The sequence below is a fragment of the Equus przewalskii genome, chromosome 1 (genome assembly GCF_037783145.1).
Source record: "Equus przewalskii isolate Varuska chromosome 1, EquPr2, whole genome shotgun sequence".
NCBI lineage: Eukaryota > Metazoa > Chordata > Mammalia > Perissodactyla > Equidae > Equus > Equus przewalskii.
In genome coordinates, this window is record NC_091831.1 from 1,789,462 (window position 1) to 1,807,527 (window position 18,066).

An 18,066-nucleotide genomic window follows, 5' to 3' on the forward strand; every position below is an offset into this window, starting at 1 on the left:
GTGGAACAGCAGGGTCATTTCACATCTAGGGGTCGGGGCAGCTGTAAGGACTGTGCAGTTGATGGCTTGGGTTCACAGCTTCGATGGCCTTGCACAGGGAAACTGACAGCTCAGGTCGCCCAACTTTCAACCTAAGATGGCCTGTCACAGTGCGAAGGGCTCCACGGCAGTGGATAAAGAGCCCCTGTCTCCTACAGCCAGCAAGCATCGGGCCCAGGAACTAACTGTGAAGGCAGAAGAGGTACAAAGGGGACAGATTGTGTGGTCTTGATTGGTCTTGGGTGTCACAGTCAGGGCCCTGGTAGGAAGGACGGGACCCTGAGACCTGGATGAGACCTCTTGGGGGACATTCCGGGCTGGGGAAGCAGCTTCCTCCCCAGTGCCAGAGGAGAGCAGCCTTTCTCAAGTGAAGAAACGGAAAACATTTCGGTAAGGCAGTCGCCCACACAATCAGGCTTCTGTTTCTCAAGACCATCCCCCTCCCTCATCACCTCCAGACCGACAACGACAGTGAGCTCGAGAGGAACAGTGTAGCCCACGCTCCAGGAGGAGTTCCACGGACCCCCACAGACTTCCAACACCAGGCGGGTGTGTGCCAGCTGGAGTTGGTGGAACCACATAGGTCTGGACTCAGGAGTGTAGAGGATAAGGCGAGAGGGGAATTTTATTGACTTGAAAATGCTTTCCTGGGGCTGGCCCCATGTCTGAGTGGTTAAGTTCATGCACTCCACTTTGGTGGCCCAGGGTTCACCGGTTTGGATCCTGGGCACGGACCCATGTACCACTCATCAAGCCACACTGTGGCAGCATCCCACATAGAAGAACCAGAATGACCTACAACTAGGATATACAACTATGTGCTGGGGCTTTGGGGAGAAAAAAAGAAAAAAAAAGGAGGAAGACTGGCAACAGATGTTAGCTCAGGGCCAATCTTCCTCGCCAAAAAACAAAAAAGCATTCAAAAAAAGAAAGAAAATGCTCTTGCATGACATTTAAGCAGTTTAAGGTCCTGGCAAGAAAGGACATCTGGAGCCGTGGGGATGGCTTCTCGACAACTGGACATAACAGTGGCCTACAATGAATGAGGCAGAGACGTGGGTCTCCAGGAGGCAGGCAGGTCAGAATGGACTTTATGGGGGTCCAGGCCTCCACCCTACCTCATTCCCTGCAGGACCCACAACCACAAAAGGTGCTGGGGAGGTCCAGAGGCAGAGGCAGAGGTCCACGGGCAGCAGCAGGAGTCACTGCCATGGGCTGGGCTCCCAGGATCAATGGTGATGACAGGACACCAGGACGGCAGAGGCAGAGGGTGCCCAGGCTACTGACACTGTGCTTCTGGGGGAGAGACGGGGGGTCAATGACAAGAGTGTGGCCCAAGGTGTGTGAGCGAGAAACGATGGAGAGCTGGTGCTCAGAAGCCTGAGAGCACGATGAGGACCCTCCCCTCTTCGCCAGCCACAGGCTCTGAGCCGCATCACAGACCCAGAGCACCGTGAGGGAGAGCCGAGCCCTTGAGGAACTACACCAGGGAATAGTCGTCCCCACCTGCTCCCCTAGGGCACAGCCATTCACCAGACTGTGCCTGGGAAACGGAGGTGCTCGTGTCTTTGGAGGCTGTTGGATACAGGGTCTAAGGCGACACTGATAGCAGAGGACGCAAAACGCCATCCGGGGTCCCCTGAGCGTAGAGGCCGCACCCTGTCCAGGGGGATGGATGAAGTCCTGCTCCCTGAGTGCAGAGCTGTGAGGGGCATCCCCAGCAGCCGGCAAACCTCTACAGCGGGTTCCCGGTCTGAGGAGTAAGAGCCACTATGTGGGAAGGCCGACAGAACCCCTAAAGGACCCCCCACGCCCCCAGACAGCAGAAGAGAAACTGGCCCCATCAGGTCTCAAAGGATGCGGGGGGTGGGCCCATCATAAGCCCACTCAATTCACCTCCACAGGCCCCAAGAAAGAACCTGTCGGTCACAGCAGAGGGTCGTGAGCCTACAGACTTCGCCAGGCGGGCTCTCCCATGGCAGCTCCTGAGCTGGCACAGTCCCTACTGAACACGTCAGCCAAGCCCGGCACGGCTGGCACACGGCTGTTGACCTAGCTCTGGCGATCTTCCCAAACCCCAACAGCAAGTAGGGTCGATGCAGTTTGCTCTTCTCTGCAGGGGACAGCAGTGGCCCTTCATGGCCTTGCCCGAGGCCATGCTAACCCTCCCATCACAGTGCAGACAGCAAGGTCATCTGGCCGCCTCAGTCCGGCACACTGTCCACTGTCTTTTTTTTTTAAAGATTTTATTTTTCCTTTTTTTCCCCAAAGCCCCCCAGTACATAGCTGTGTATATTGTAGTTGTGCGTCCTTCTAGTGGTGGCATGTGGGACGCTGCCTCGGCATGGCTTAATGAGCGGTACCATGTCCGCGCCCAGGATTTGAACCGGCGAAACCCTGGGCCGGCAAAGCAGAGCACGCAAACCCAGCCACTCGGCCACGGGGCCGCCCCCAGTCCACTGTCTTGAAGGCAACAGGCTGAGTGGACGTGTGGCAGGTGCTGTGAATGCCCTGGGACACACTTGTGTACCAGAGGTGGGGCAGAAACCCTACATCCTCAGGCGCCTGCCAAAGGCAGTGTCAGCACAGCCCTGCACCCGGCTTGCACCAAGGCTTCAACTTCCTGCTACAGCATGTACCACGTTATACCCTGAATTCGACAGGACCCACTGCAGACGAGGGGCACCCACATCTGTTTATCTGACATCAAGAGTCCCCAAGGAGACCTGAAGCAGACCAAGAAAATACAGGACAGAATAAGGCATGAAAGACCCTCTCTGTAGATGCCAAAAGAATGCTGCAGAAAACTAACCATGTGCTGACCAGCTGAGCCTCCCATCCTGCCAAGGAACACGAGCAGCCATTGAAAAGTCTCCTTCTGAGAAACCCTTTGGTCTGCAGGCTGCACAGACGAAGCCTGAGTGCCTTCACGCAAAGTCAGTGGAAAACCAGAGGAAGCGTCCCCGAAGCTGGTGTGGAAATAGGTCACTAGACAATGTCCCTGCCTGTGGGACCCCCTCTCCTCTTCACCAGCCCCTCCTTCACGTCCTTCCAGGCTCAACCAAGTCTCTCCTCCCTGTCTCCGGAGAGCCTGGAGCATGCATCCACCTGCTGTGCGAGGCCCTCATGCCCTCGGGGGTCAGGCCCCCAGCACAGGCCCTGACCGCACACTGGCTGGGGATCTCACCTGCCCAGGGAGGCCGTGGGCCCGAGGGAGATGAGGCGCAGGGCAGGCACACGCTGTGTGACTTAGGCAAGGAGGCATATTTCCCCAAGTCAGAGAGTGTCCAGCCACAGGAACTGCCGCCTGCCACGGCAAAGCCCCAGAGAGTCAGCGACTTCAGGGAAGTGATCTAAAACATCTGCTCTCGTGTTGGCAAGTGGCGGTGCCCAGCCTTGGGGAGAGCTCGAGCGGGCTCCGATCAGCTGTGCACTGACCACAAGGGCAGTCCTCCGGGAACCACGCACTGGCAGGGGGAGGCAGAGCGAGACCAGAGCCGAGCACGGTGAATAGCAGTCAGCAGAGTTTCATTTTTGGCTTTATCTGCCGCTTTTAAAAGAAAAGTCCCTTTGTTCTTTCAAGGTTTTTTATACAATCACTCTCCCTCATTCTGGGGAAAGAGAGTGCTGGCGGTGCATGGCCCGGCAGGTTTCTGTGCACATGGGCGTGAGCAGAGCCCGGGAGAAGCGCTAGGAATTCACTTGAACCCAGTGGATGGCACCAGGGTCAGGAAGATCCACACCTCCCCAGCATCTCCCAAAGAACCATCGACACCTGAGGACAGGCCCCCTTACTGATTGTGAGGTCTACTCTTGGGGCCCCTCCCAGGGATGGTAAGGTACCAGGCATTGGAGTTTCAAAGGGTTTCTCTGCACACGGAAAAGGGGAAGAGGAAAAGTCCACAGTTGTGATTCAAGGATGAGATGTGGACGGCAGTGGGCAGCAGGAACTGGCCAGGCTCCTGCTGGGCAGGGCCCCTCTTCTCTCATCCAAGCCTCACCCCTATCTCTCAGAGGAGGAGCCTGGGCTGGAGAGGCGGGAAGGGAAGCCCAGAGTCCCACCACCCCCCAGGAACGAGGCCAGGCTGGACTCAGACTGTCTGACTCTCGAGCCAGACTTTTGGAAAGACAGGCACTGACTGACCACAAGGAAGCGAGCGACACTGACCAGGACAGACAGACAAGGGCATTGCCTGTCCCCAGGGAACCGACGTTGATGGCACTAAACAGGAAATGCAGGCTTGAATTACGTGTGTGTGCTGGGGAGAGCTGAAAAGAGGCAGGAGCAATCCCACCAGAGGATATTTGACCAAGACTTGTGGGGAGAAGGGGTCGGAGGTCCTGGACCACCAAGAGGAGAAGGCCAATTTCTGGGTCCTCAGGGACACAGTGGGACCACAGAGGGTTGCAGACCCTAGTGGGAGAGAAGATAGAGGGAGCAGCTCATTAGTCTCCTGCTCACCAAGTTCCCAAGTTCAGAGAGAATTTTAAGATGGAAAATAAAAGACCATGAAGCGAGAGCCGGCATTAATTAACGGTGGCGCGGGGTGATTCACGCAGCTCTAAGGAGGGCTGGCTGCGGCGCAGCCCCGCAGGCCCCACACGCTGCTGACGGCGCCGCGCTGATCCTCGGCTCTCCTTCAGTCTTCCCTCCTCGTCTGATTTCAGCACGGCCTATAGGCTTTTTGGCAAAGCCTGCCTTGCTTTGATTTCCTCCCAAATGTTGACCAAAAAAGGACACTGAATTTTAATTGACTCACGCCATTGCTCCAACCAATTGCTCTGAGCAGTTGTTCTCCAGACAAGTTACCCATATGCGCCAGGGGCCTCGGTGGAACACCCGTGTCTACTCCACACGACATTGTAGGGGACATTTTTGTCATTGATGAACCACTCCCACTGAAGAAAGAGTTTGCTATCAACCTCCCAGTTAAGAGCTCAGCTTTCACTGTTCTGGCTCCTGGAGAAATAAAATGAACAAAGTAGACCCCAGCAGTCCTAAGAAATCTGCTCCAATGAGCCCCCAAAGCAGCCGACGCCCTCAATACACGCAGAAGGCCCAGCCCGCCTTCCTCAAGCACACATGGGAGCGCAGGCTGCTCTCCCTGCCCAGCCCCTCAGAGGCCAGCAGAAAGGACCAGGGCCAGGCCCGGCTCCTCGAGCTGGAGCTGCCACTGTAAATGAGAGGGCAGCTCCCCTTTTCCCGCTGGCATGGCCTGCTGGGTGCTATCCATGGTGCTGCCTCTCTCCCAGCGCTATTCCTGACTTCAGCTCACTGACCACCCCTTAGTCTGGAACCCAGTAATGACCCCACCTTAGTCTATGCTACCAACCAACCCTGCCTCTCCCTGACTCATGACCTAGCTTTCGGCGTCAGCCCTGCAGGGACGGGTCCACTTGGCAGGCTGGCTGGAAGTGGCTCTGGTCTAGACTCATGCCCACGCCACCTGCACCACACCCCACCTGCCCCAGTCAGCCCGATGACTCATCTGCTCCCACGTCTGCCAACTCCCCTGACCTCTGGCAGGGCCTCCAGTGCTGGTCTGCACCCCTGCAGGTGGCACGAGAAACATGAACCCAGAAGTTCTTCCCTGAGCTTGTCCACAGAGGAAGCTACATGGTGACTTCACACACACAACCCTATTTCTGAAATTCCTGGTCAACAGAAGTGATTGGGAGAAAGAGAAAAGAGTCCAGGCCTCTCCAAGGCACGTCCCTTATATTAACTGAACTGTCCCCATCTGCTGGTTTCTCCAAGCCATGGTTGACACTGGCACTAGGCACTGGGATTAGACGTCATTTTATGACACGGGTACCTCACTCCACAGCCTCTTCCAAGTCCACAGAATTAAGTTCCCCGGTCCACCCTTGGTCATTCCAAAAAAGAACTTGAAACCACAACAGTGTGGCCTTAGCCCACAGTCCTACTTCAAGTGGCCGGTCTTTGTTCTCATTGCTCCACCCAGGACAGAAACCAACATCTCCAAGCCCTCTTCAATACTCGTGGGAACAAAGAATTCCAGAAGTCCTTCCCAGGTAATGGTGGGCTAGGTTAGGTCAGAACTAACTCACCTGCCACCCAAGGCAACAAAATGCTGAGAGGCCAAATTCCAGGGGACCACCTGGACGGAGAGAGAGCAGAAGACTGAAGGACCACAGCAGCTTTCGCCTAAGGGACGGCCAATGCTCCACGCTTGGGCTTCTGTTCCTTCGCCTCGTGGGGGTGAGGGAGGCAGGAGAAAACCCCCAGCCTTTGTGGGGGTTGTCAGGCACGCTCCACATGTTAAGCTAGGACCAAAGGGCTAAACGGTCAGAGGCTACAGCAGAACTGTACCAGCCCACACTGCACCCTCCGACTCCATGCGACTGTGGAGAAGGCTTCCTTGGGAGGCAGCAGGGAGAACCCAGCCCTGAGGAGCTGACAACAGACTGGTCCTCACACAGCCGGGGACTCCAGGCTGAGGGCTGAGTCTGAAGCGGTTCTCAACTAGGTGCCCCCAGCGGCCTGGCAGGAGGAAATGCGACCCTCTCTGGGAAGGGCGTGTGCATCCAAGGTCTCAGAGAAACCCCACAGACAGATGCTCAAGGACAAGGACGAACGTGCGGGTGATGATGGCCAGGGAAGCCAGGAAACAAAGCGATGAGCGAGCACCACGCGTGAAAAATAGAAAAGGACCCACTCAGACTCAGACACTAGAATTAACAAATATGGATAACAAAACAACCATTCTTCCTATTTTTTAAATAGACTATTTTTTAGAGCAGTTTGGGGTTCACAGCACAACCGAGAAGAAAGCACAGAGAGTTCCCATATCCCCTGCCCCACACAGGCACACTCTCCTTCTATTTTTTTAAAGAAATAAATTACAAGCTTGAAAATAACTTCATGGAGTGGAAAACTATAAGAAGTGATATGCCAAGCCAGAATCGAAAGAGAGCACTTTTAGAAACAACAAATATAATAACTGAAATTGAACACACGATGGACACCTCTGGTGGCAGATTGAACAGCAGAAGAGAGAACTGGTGAACTGGAAGATAATTCAGAAGAAATCACCTGGAACTAAGCACAAAAAAGAGAGAACACAGAGAGGAGACGTAAGAGAAACAGAGACAAAATGAGGAGGTCTCTCAGATGGAAAAATAAGAAAAAGAACTTGGCAGAAACGTGTGCAACTTCTACCATAGGTAAGGGCTAACCTAGAAGGAACTTCCAAAAGTTGAGAAGAAAAAGCCAAACAACCCCAGAGCAAAATGGAAAAAATGGGCAAGAGTTAGGAATACACTGTTCACATAAAATGAAATGCAATCAGCCTTTAAATCCATGAAAAGACGCTCAACTTCACTCACATTAAGAAAAATGCAAATTGAAACTACACTGAAATTACCATTTCTCCCCTAACTGGCAGACATTCAAAACTTACCCAACATTGTCTGCTGGCGAGACTGTGACAAACACACATGCTCGCATGTTGCTGGGAGAATAAGACACGACAGTACAACTTCGGTGGAAGGGATTCTGGCAAAATACTGCAAATTTACATAGTCACTTTCCTTTTGGTCTAGAAATCGTACTTCTAAGAATCTAGTCAAAGATATACTGGAAAATACATTAAAAACTATGTATGCACAAGGCCATTCATGGTAGAACTATTTCTAATAGCAAAACACCGGAAACAACTGAAACATTCATCAACAGAGAACCAGCTGATGAAGCTAAGACAAGCCACACGAGGGAGTACTATGCAGCTGTGGAAAAGGAATGAGGAAGATTTCACATTGTGATATGGAGGGATGGCCAAGATATGGTACTAAGTGAAGAAAATAAGTAGTTTTTCAGGGTTATAATAGGCTACGTTTTACCTAAGACAGGAGAGGGGAAGTGGAAATACATATGCATTTGCTTACATTATTGTTAAATGGAAATATAAGTCAAAAACTACTTTTAGGAGGCCAGCCTGGTGGTGCAGTGGTTAAGTTCACATGTTCCACTTTGGCGGCCTGGGGTTTGCCAGTTCAGATCCCAGGTGCGGACCTACACACTGCTTATCAAGCCATGCTGAGGCAGGTGTCCCACATATAAAATAGAGGAAGAGGGGCATAGATGTTAGCTCAGGGCCAGTCTTCCTCAGCAAAAAGAGGAGGATTGATGGCAGATGTTAGCTCAGGGCTAATCTTCCTCAAAAAAAACACCCAAACTACTTTTTAAAAAAATGTTACCAATAGAGGAGAGAGAAGAAAGTTAAAAAGATAAAGATGAAGCTGGCTTTCTCTGAATGTCCTCTGATTTGTAACTCTATACATGTTTTAATATACAACTAAAACAAAATTAAATCCACACAAAAGAAACACAAAGCAATTCCTAAAAAGTACAAGTAAAAAGAAACAAATGAACCTAGTGAATTATATCTTAAAGGAAAAACATGCAAAGATATTTTAAACTTTTTCACTAACCACATTGTTATAACACGTTGGTATTATTATTTTGAAATTAATATGCAGACAGATGCCCCAAAAGATGGCAGGAAGGAGGAGAAGTGGATGCATGATGGCCCATCAGCACACGAAAAGGTGCTCGGTCCCACTGATCAGCAGGCAACGCGAATCGAAACCCCAGTGAAACACCACCACACACCCGTCAGCCTGGCTGCATAGAAAAACAAGAAAACAAAAAGCATTGGCGAGGATGTGGAGAAGGTAGAACCCTTGTGCAGTGCTGGTGGGAATGTAAAATGGTGCCACCCCTGTGGGAAACAATACGGCAGTTCCTCAAAAAAATAAAAATGGAACTGCCATAAGATCCAGCAAGTCCACTTTGGGGTACACATCCTAAAGAATTAAAAGCAAGGGCTCAAAGAGATGTTTGGACACCCGAGTTCATAGGGCATCATTACAGTAGCTAAAATGTGGAAGCAACCCAGGTGTCCATCAAGAGAGGAAAGCATAAGCAAAATGTGGTCCATCCATACAACGGGATATCACTCATCCCCAAAAAGGGAAGGAAATTCTGACACAGGTTGCAACATGGATGGATCTGGAATACGTCATGCTAAGTGAAATAAGGCAGCCACAAAAGGACAAATGCCGTAGAATTCCGCTCATATGAGGTCCCTAGAGGAGTCAAATTCATAGGTAACAAGTAGACGATGGGGACCAGAGGCTGGGGGAGGGGAATGGGGAGCTCGTATTTAATGGTCACAGAGTTTCAGTTTTGCAAGATGAAGAGTTCTGGAGATGGACGGCGTTTGCACAACAATGGGAATGTGCTTACTGCCTTCCAACTGTGCACTTAAAACGGATAAGGTGTAAATTCTGTTTTTGCATGTACTTTACTACATTGAAAACAGACAGGCGGACATGAAGCTGATCTCTGCGCCTGCTCATGGTGTCCCAGGGCTCTCAGGACACAGCCTGCTCGAGCAGCCCAGCCTGAGGCATCAACAGCGTCCCCAGGCTGCTCCAGCTGGCTGGCCGCATCCCCAGCCTCCTGTGCTGGCTTCCTCCAGGCCCTGGGTTCGCTGCTCCTCCTGTGCCCACCTCTGTGCAGGCCGTGCTCCTCTCTGAAAGCCTCGCCCCCTCCACCCCCCTCCACGTCTGCTTCCCCAGGGGGTCTTCTCTGACCTCCCCCACCAGGCTAGTGGCCTCGCCCCGACTCTCAAGGAACTGGGAAAACTCCTCGGTGGCATCTGCCACGGCACAAACTGTACCTGTGCTTGCACCATGGTTTCAGGTGTGTCCGTCTGGCCACTGACCACTCCCAGAGGGCCAGGACCGTGCTCGTCTTTGCTCACCCGCCCCAGGAGGTCCACAGAGCCTGGCCCAGCAGAGGTAACAGGTAAGTGTTTGCTACAAGAGTGAAAGTATGGTGGTGGCGGGCCACCAGGCAGGACCAAGAGGGTATGGCGCAAACAGCCACAGAGGGTCCCAGTGGCCACCCTGGCACTGGGCTGGTCCCTGAGGAACAGCATCGAGGATGCAGCTTCCATCCCACCAGCACCTACCCCTGTGTCCCCAGGCAGGCTACTGTCAAACCGGTAATGGGTGACTCAGTTTACTGAGGCGGCCCTGAAGAAGCAAGAGGCCAACGCCATTCTCTGCCCTCTTCCAACAGACATGGGGCCGTGCTGAGCTGAAACGTGGGCAGGACAGGATACAGGGAAGACCTGGCATCTCGTCTCTCAAGAAGAAAAAAAATCACCTTGATTTTACCTCCTGGCTTACTTCCAGAACTTATTCTCCTTCTAGGATCTTAATTCAGATGTGGAAGGAAACCAGCCTGGAGATCATTAAAGCTTCACTCTGAAGCTAGGGCCGGTGTGCACGGGGTCTCCGCAGCATTCTCCTTCTCCCTGGAGTCTCTGCTGATTACAGTCAGACACCTGGGTCCCTCTGAGCCTTCTTAGCGACCCTCAGGTCCAGTTAAAGACATTTCAGATCAAGCTTGCCTCGGGTCCCTCCTCAGAGTTTGCAGTGAAGCCCCCAGACCTCCCGCAGACCGCGTGCCTGCGGGATTCTCCTGTAAAGAAGAGCTTTGGGGGCAACAAAACCCAGCCTTGTTCTCCTCCTGGGATGACCTGATTATCTCTGCAATTTTGCACAAAGACCCCAACCTGGAAAAGCTTGGATTAGAAACCGCAAGCCGGCAAAATCTCCTGTTAGGATACAAAAGATACAATACAAAGGATTTGTATGATATAATACAAATGCCGAAGAAAAATACCAAAAGACCAGACGCTTTGATCAGCAGAGGGGCGAAACACAGCCACACTGAGAAATGAGCAGCATAAAGCTTTCGGACGAGGAGCGGCTGCCGTTCACGGGACCAGCCAAGGGACGCTGATCCGGGCAGCTCTTCAGCCCTGGTTTTGTTAATTATTTCCAACGTCACAACGATCAGAGAGAACTACAGCTGCGAGGAGCCATCAAGCCAGAGGGAAGAAGACAGACTTGGCGCTCAACCATCTGGTTGTTGAAGGGACGTTAAGCCCAGTGGCGGAACGCCCAGCAAGGCAGCCTCTCCCTGCGCTGTTTGCCCGTTTGCAGTCATGGTTCATGAGGGCCTGTGTCAGGTCCCCCGCCAGAATGTGGAGGGAGGGGACACCTGGGACACAGCGCAGCCTCACCACAAAGGGGAGTGAAGAGGGCCAGATACACACACCAGGACCCCGAAAAGAGGTCTAAGCCTCAGTATAACCAGATCTGACCTTGACCTCAAAAGCAGCGTGCTCACACAGCAAGGCAGATTCTGCCCCTGAGTGCAAGGTCAAGCTTGCGAGCTCTGTGAGGAGGGACAGTTAGACAGCTGACGGACAGTGTCAGCGGCTCACTCACGCTCCCTTCCCCTGCTGCCCCACCCAGGTAGCCCCCTTACACCGAGCTCCTGTCGTATTTCCACCTCTTCCTAAACATAAGCTGCGGGCCGCAGAACTTTGTCCATGAGGCACGTGGAGATGGAGTGGGTGCTATGGCGCTTTGCTGGAACTGCACGCCAGCACGGGCTTCACCCCGACTGAGTCTCCCCAACTCTCAATACCCCGGAGGAGACACCTGACCCGGGCTGGGGCACGCCTGACGCAAGGTGTGCTCTAGGTCCCTGACCACCCGTTCCTGAACTGGACAGCAGCTCCCAGACGAGCCCTCCATGTCAGGAAACCCCCTAGCCCACGTGTGGAACCCGCCTGCAGCCTCCCCAGTGAGCGGGGCACGCCCTGTCCTTTCTGCCTCCTCACAGGTCATCCTTCCCTTGTCTTCCCACTGACAGCCCCACATCCATCTCCAGCATCACCTCGATCCCAACGAACCTCTCCGTCCCCTGGATCATACCCACGCTATTTTGTCTGACCCACAGTAAAGCCCTGAATAGCGGGTAAGAAAGACTGTCAGGGATTGTCCATGACGGTAAAGGATTACGTTCAACCCAAAGGTCTAATTACAGGGAACTGATTAAGGAAACAATGGAATATTACACAGACACTACAAATCATCTTTTCACTGATTTTTTAAAATGGTCATGAACGTGACACATGACATGACTACAGTGTGATACAAATTTTGGTGGGGGATATTTTCCAACCCATCAACGGTCAGGAGGTCAGTAGGCGGCAGGCAGATGTACAGATATGGAGGGAGAGGAAGGACACCCGTCCTTGTCACCTCAGGCCACCAGAACCCAATGCCACAGACCGGGCTTTACAACAGGAATGTATTTCTCCTGGTTCCGGAGGCTGGAAGTCAGCTCAGGCGCTGCCTGGTGGGGTTCTGGTGAGAGAGAGCCCTCTTCCTGGCTTGCAGACGCCTGCCTGCGGGCTGAGTGCTCACACAGCAGAGAGACAGACAGAGCGAGCTCTCTGGTGTCCCTTCTTACGAGGGCACTACTCCCATCATGGTCCCCACCTCATGACCTCATCTGACCCTAATCACCTCCCAAACACCATCACGCTGGGGGTTAGGGCTCCAACATATGAATCTGGGGGGGACACAGTCCAAAACAGCACCTAACGATGTACAGTGGTACCTGCACAGACATTAACTATGGGTGGTATTGATTGTCTCAATTGCACTTTTCTGTAATTTTAGAATTTCCTTCATAATCAGGGAAGGAAAGCAAAAGGTGACAGGAAGGGGCCCGAGTGCTCTTGGGGTGTGATGGCAAAGACTCGGGGAGCAGGGGACGCACACACGGTCAGGTCAGGCTCGCACAGAGGACCCCGGGGCCCTCCTCGTTCTTGTTCGCCCATGGCGCGGGCTGGAGGCCGAGGGAGGAGGCCAGAAGGAAGGGCCGTGTGCAGGATCTTTGCGGGATGCTGCTGTAGGGAACCTTGCCGGCCTGACAGCCCAGTGCCAGGGAGAGGGTGGGGGTCCCGCAGTAGCCCACTCACGTGCACAGATGCGATGTTGGCCGGAGAGGCCTCTTCTGGGGCAGATCAGCTGGGCTGGGCTGGCTCGGCCCTCTCTCTGAGGTCAGCCACAGGCACGTGGCTTTAGTCGGCAGTCATGGCAGGGTGCAGAGGACAAGGCCTCACAACTTTGCACTGGACCATGGCACAGCATCGTCACTGGCGACACACAGTCCAGCTCACAGCAGACGGACCACCGGGAGAAAGTGTGCCGGCGCTGGGCCTCATCCAGGACCACGGTGGGTGTGGAGGGGGGCGGAGGCCACTCTGCTGGGAGGATGGGGTGCTCAGACCTAAGAGTGGGTGGGCAGAGCTGAGGGCACAGGCCCGGTGAGAGACCCAGGCCCCAGTGGAGGTGCCTTGAGTCCCTGGACTATGACTGAGAGACACAGATTCAAATGCTGATTTTGCAACTTGGGACAAGGCTTTTCCATTCTCCAAGTCTCAGGCTCCTCACTTCTAGATGATTCTCTGTGATACTGTCATTTCCTCCCTTGCAAGCTCCTTGAGGATGTGGCCCCAGCCTGGTTCCTGGAGGCGGCAAGACCTCTGCCTGCCTTGAGGTTCCTCCCGGGCGTCCCCAGGCCTCTCCTGGGCCTCCTGCAGCCCAGCCCTCCTCTCAGGGCGACACCTGCGTACCTTAACACAAGTAGAGAGCTCAGAACAGGGCCTGGCACAGAGCAGGTGCTCTGTAACTGGTGACTTTTTTTACCATTGCGTTTTCTCATCTTTTTCCTTTTCATAATGAAAGATTTTTATTGTTATGCCGTTGTTCACAATCTCTGAGATCTTGCAAGTATCACAAAAGCAAACTTGTGGTACTGAAACCCCAGCCCCAGCACTTGTTGGTCATGATGCCACCAACGGCCACCCAAGGGCAGACCCTGTGTGCTGGCTCCAGGGGCACCAGGCACATAAGAGAGGACGGTCGCAGGAACATGCTTGTGGCTGGGCGTCTGAACTGAACCCATCGCCCGACCACTTCCTCTCTCCCTTTCTGATCCTGGTTCCCAGCAGGTGTCGTCAGTATTGATAATAAACGCCACAGCCATGTCTGTGTAAATATTTTCAGTACAAATAAAGTTCTGAAGCAATAAGCTTATACAGGGCTGCATTGGTTTGCTTGAAAATCCTATTTAAAATTGACATATCTTCTGTTAGCCCCCCACTGAAACACATTATTACAAAAGTTCCTGCTTTCCAACTATACTCTTTTTAGGAGAAAGCGGACGCGCCCAGGGAAGGAGTAAGATGCAGGGCTGTTTACTCCCTTCCCAGCTGGCCACGAGGACCCCAGCCACTGCAGGCCAGTTGGTGCTACTGGTTTTACAGCTGCAGAGCAGCCCCCAGCCCAGGTGGGTGGGGCATGTGCGCTGTGGGTCCGCGGGCCCTGAAGCCAAAGCTGGACTGCCGGAGCCAGGGCTCTTCCTCCTGAAAGCACAACATTCTGTTGCGTATCCTGGAAACCGTCCTAAGAGGGCAACTTCGCTCCTTGGGACTGAAGTTTACGAGGAGGTAAGCAGGAATCTACTTGCCATTATCGTGGGGGGAAACACCTCTCAGGGAGTTGCCAAAGCGAGTCTTAATTCATGGGCACAAATCAGCTTTCAGAAAGGCCACTGCCTTTCTGACACTTTCCCCCACACTCCGCCCTCCCGGGCCGTGGGCTCCGCGACACCCCCAACCCCACCTCTTGTTCCTTTTTGCTCATCTTATTCTTTCAAGGGGCTGGGCGGTCCTGTCCTCCCGCTTGTAATCCCGAGCCCTGGCAGGCACACTGCTCGGCCCGGGGAGCTGTCCACAGGCTCTCAGCTGGTCCTGCCAGCACCCAACGGCCCCCTGCTCCCTGGGGCGCCAAGGCAGGAAGGACGTTCCGATTTCCTGGGGTTCGCCGGCAGGTCAGAGCCTAGATCTGCCAGTCATCACCCCTGCTCTTTCTATCTGCAGACAGCATGCAACCGAGACAGGCGTTGACGCATTCCATCACCGCAGGAAGAGAATATTGGATCAAAACCCAAGATGCAGGGCAGGAAGGAATTGCTAAAAATCCCCACTGCTTCTCCCAAGAGGCAAGGTCGAGGGAACAGGCAGAAGGTGTCTTCCAGGAAAACTGCGGAGGCCGGCGCCTCCTCTCTGACTCCTGACCCCCAGCCAAACCCTTCAGTCTGGGGCTTCCCGTACTGCGAGCATCCGACAGCTACGCCACCACCCCCAGAAACGGGCACACGTGAAATTTAAAAATTACACACCAAAACACACACACACACGCGCACTCACACAAAAACCCCCACAGGGGCCGCGCCTTCCTGGGGGTGGCTCAGTCGGCGACGCGGAAACGCCCCAGCTTCGCAGCCCTAGGGGCGCGAGCACCTGCGCCCCACCCAGGACCGGCGTCCCCGCGAGCGCCGCGGCCTGGGCGCCTGCCGCTGGCTCCCCGGCAGTCCCGGGAAATGAGCGCGACCGAGAGAGGTGCCGATGGCACGCGGGGGTCGCCTGGAGAGGCAGAGAGGATCCCCGCCACGGGCAGGGGCGCCCCGGCCGCAGGACCCGGCCTGCGGGACGTCACCCCGCCGCCCTGCCACCTCCGGGCCGCCTCTGGACCACCTCCAGACCATCCTTGGGCCACCTCTGAGCCTCCTCTGGACCATCTCCAGCCACCTCTGGGCCGCCTCCTGCCACCTCCAGGCCATCCCGCCACCCCGCCACGCAGGACGCCCCGGCCCGGGGACGCACGGTGCCGGGCGCGGGCGGAGCGCAGAGGCCCTGCCCGGCTGGGGCGGCGCGCGGGTCCGGCGGTTGCTCACCGAGGCTTCCCGCGGGCGCACGGGCTCCGGGCGGCGGCGTCCGACGGCCCCGCTCGGCCATTGCAGTGGCGCTGCGGCGGGCGGGGGGCGCGCGTCACCGCGGGCGGGCGCCCCAAACCCAGGGCCCTCCCCCGACACTCCGCGCTCCCGGGCCGCGCGGCTCCGCGACACCCCCAACCCCACCTCTTTTTCCTTTTTGCTCATCTTATTCTTTTAAGGAGCAGGTTTGCGGTCTAGTAAAATCAGGAAACGACGTTGCTAAAAATAACCCCGGCTGCTGTGGAGAGAGTGCGGAGGGAGGGGAAGAGAGAAAGGCCAGCCTCTGTCCACCCCGCACTGACCAGCACCCAGCGCCACGGGTTTCCGAGGGACGTTCACGCAAGAATTACTCACCCACGCTTCATGTTGGATATTAGCAGCCATGAAGCAGCGCAGGAGGCTCGCACGTGTGTTTTAACCGTTAACTCTCGGCTTCCCATCTCCAAATGCTGCCTTCCACCGCCCGGAGGAGAGGAAATGCGCTGCGGAGCCTCGCGTGGAGCAAATCATCTCGTTGCTCCCGATTCAGATGCACAAATCCGTGGTTAAGCCGTGGCCTCCGGGGCCTGCTGGCGTCAGGATCCCAGCTCCACCACCTCTCCCTGCTCTGGTCTGAGTGTCCGTCTGTGAAGTAGGAAGAATGCCAATACCCACCTCTCCGAGTTTCTGGAGGAGTTAAATGAGTGAATAATGTGGCCCACGGGAAGGGTAAATGTTTTATGAAAACCTGTGTGCAGGGTAAGATGTTCCCTCGTGGAATGCATTCCTTCGCCAGATACCAAGATGGTAAACCAGCAGATCCCAGAGTTGGGGGCACTGAGAGCAGGTCCTTCTGCAAGTGGATCCTTGAGTGTGAGAGTGAGAGGTGGCCCTCCCACTCTTACTGCTTCCTTCTGCACCCCTGCCTTCCGGCCACAGGAATACCGGGACCGTTTATTGATTGCTGGCTACGAGCATCTCTGATGACACAGAAACTCAGCCTTGCAAGCCTTGTTCTCCCAACCAGCACCCGATGGCACCTTTAATTAGGCCATTCCAACCTTGTCTGCCCTTCCAGATGACAGACAGAGTGAGACCTACGTCCCCTGCGTGTCAGCCCCTTCTCACACTTCTTTGGTTCCTTGGTCAGAGGCAGCGGTGGGTAGACGGGTGAAGAAAGCACTCGGTTAGACTCAGGATGGGGTTCCTGGTGCAAGCCTGGTGGGCAGGGAAGGAAAAAGCACACGCAGGCTAAGCGGCTACTCCGCTGAGGTCCAATGGAATCAATTTGCTACTAGATGATTGGCTGGTCCCCCGGGGTGTGGTGCCACCGTGTTGGTCTCAGCTGCTTATCGATTGGGCACTCAGCAGCAGCAGTAGCCGATCGGCCTTGGTGGGGAGAGACTGATATTGTTAGACCCAGATCCACTCTCCATCCATGCCACCATCGCCACTTCTTTCAGGAGCTTTTCGTGCAAAGACTGGGATGACCGGAGAAAGCAGCGCCGGCATCTGTGGAGTGGGGCGTCTCACCCACCCAATACTGAGCACCTCCCACACAGTGGGAGCATTTGGGGAGCAGGTACATGGAACAAATATTTTCACATCTGGGCCTATTCCAAAAGGTCTGTCTGTCCCATACTTCTTTCCCCAGGCCCCCTTCACCCTGATCCTCCAGACCTCTGCCTTCTAAGTCCCTGATCATCAGTGTAGACAAATAGTCAACTCTCCTTCCAGGAAAAGTGGCTAACCAACTCTACTGCTCCAGTGGCCCCTGGACGATTTCCCTTCCCCGCTGTCCGTTAGGGCCAGCTCCAGCAGGGCGGTGATGCTGTCCATCCTCTTCCAGCCGATACCAGCGCAGCATGCAGAATCATCTGTACCCCAGGCTCTATTTTTCATTCGTCCATCAACTTGTCTTAGGGACTTCCCCATAAAACCAGAAATGCAAGTGGAAGGACAGGAGTGCAGCGGGATTGGTGCATTCAGAGGGTGAGCTGCCTGCTTGGGTGGCTCACGTGGATGCTGAGGACACGCTTGAGGGCGGCCTCACGTTAGTCGCCTAGGGCTGGCATAACACAGTGCCACAGACTGGGGCCTTCGATGACAGAAGGGCACTTCCTCACAGTTGTGGAGGCGGGAAGTCCAAGGTTAAGGTGCTGGCAGGGTCGGTTTCTGGCGAGGCCTCTCCTGAGGATCAGCCTTGCTTCGGGGTCAGTGTCCTCCTCAAGGTCTGAGTATTTTCCTTCCCCCGTGCGCACGCAGTCTGGGGAGTGTGGCTGCAGGTTTTTTCAGAAAGGCTGGGAGGA

The 18,066-nt window shown here is 54.7% G+C and overlaps 1 protein-coding gene across 31 annotated transcripts in view; it reads right to left on the minus strand.

The window, feature by feature from the left end:
- JAKMIP3 (Janus kinase and microtubule interacting protein 3) overlaps window positions 1-16,572 on the minus strand; it is a 129,402-nt gene extending 112,830 nt beyond the window's left edge. For 18 of the 31 annotated variants that reach the window (XM_070559284.1, XM_070558926.1, XM_070559647.1 and 15 more), the window contains exon 1: window positions 15,740-15,877. The gene's annotated coding sequence lies outside the window, so the exon portion shown is untranslated. Of the gene's footprint in view, window positions 1-15,739; window positions 15,881-16,132 lie in introns of those variants that run through there. The other 13 variants (XM_070558852.1, XM_070557385.1, XM_070557203.1 and 10 more) reach the window with 5 other exon arrangements.
- Between the last annotated feature and the right edge of the window lie 1,494 nt (window positions 16,573-18,066).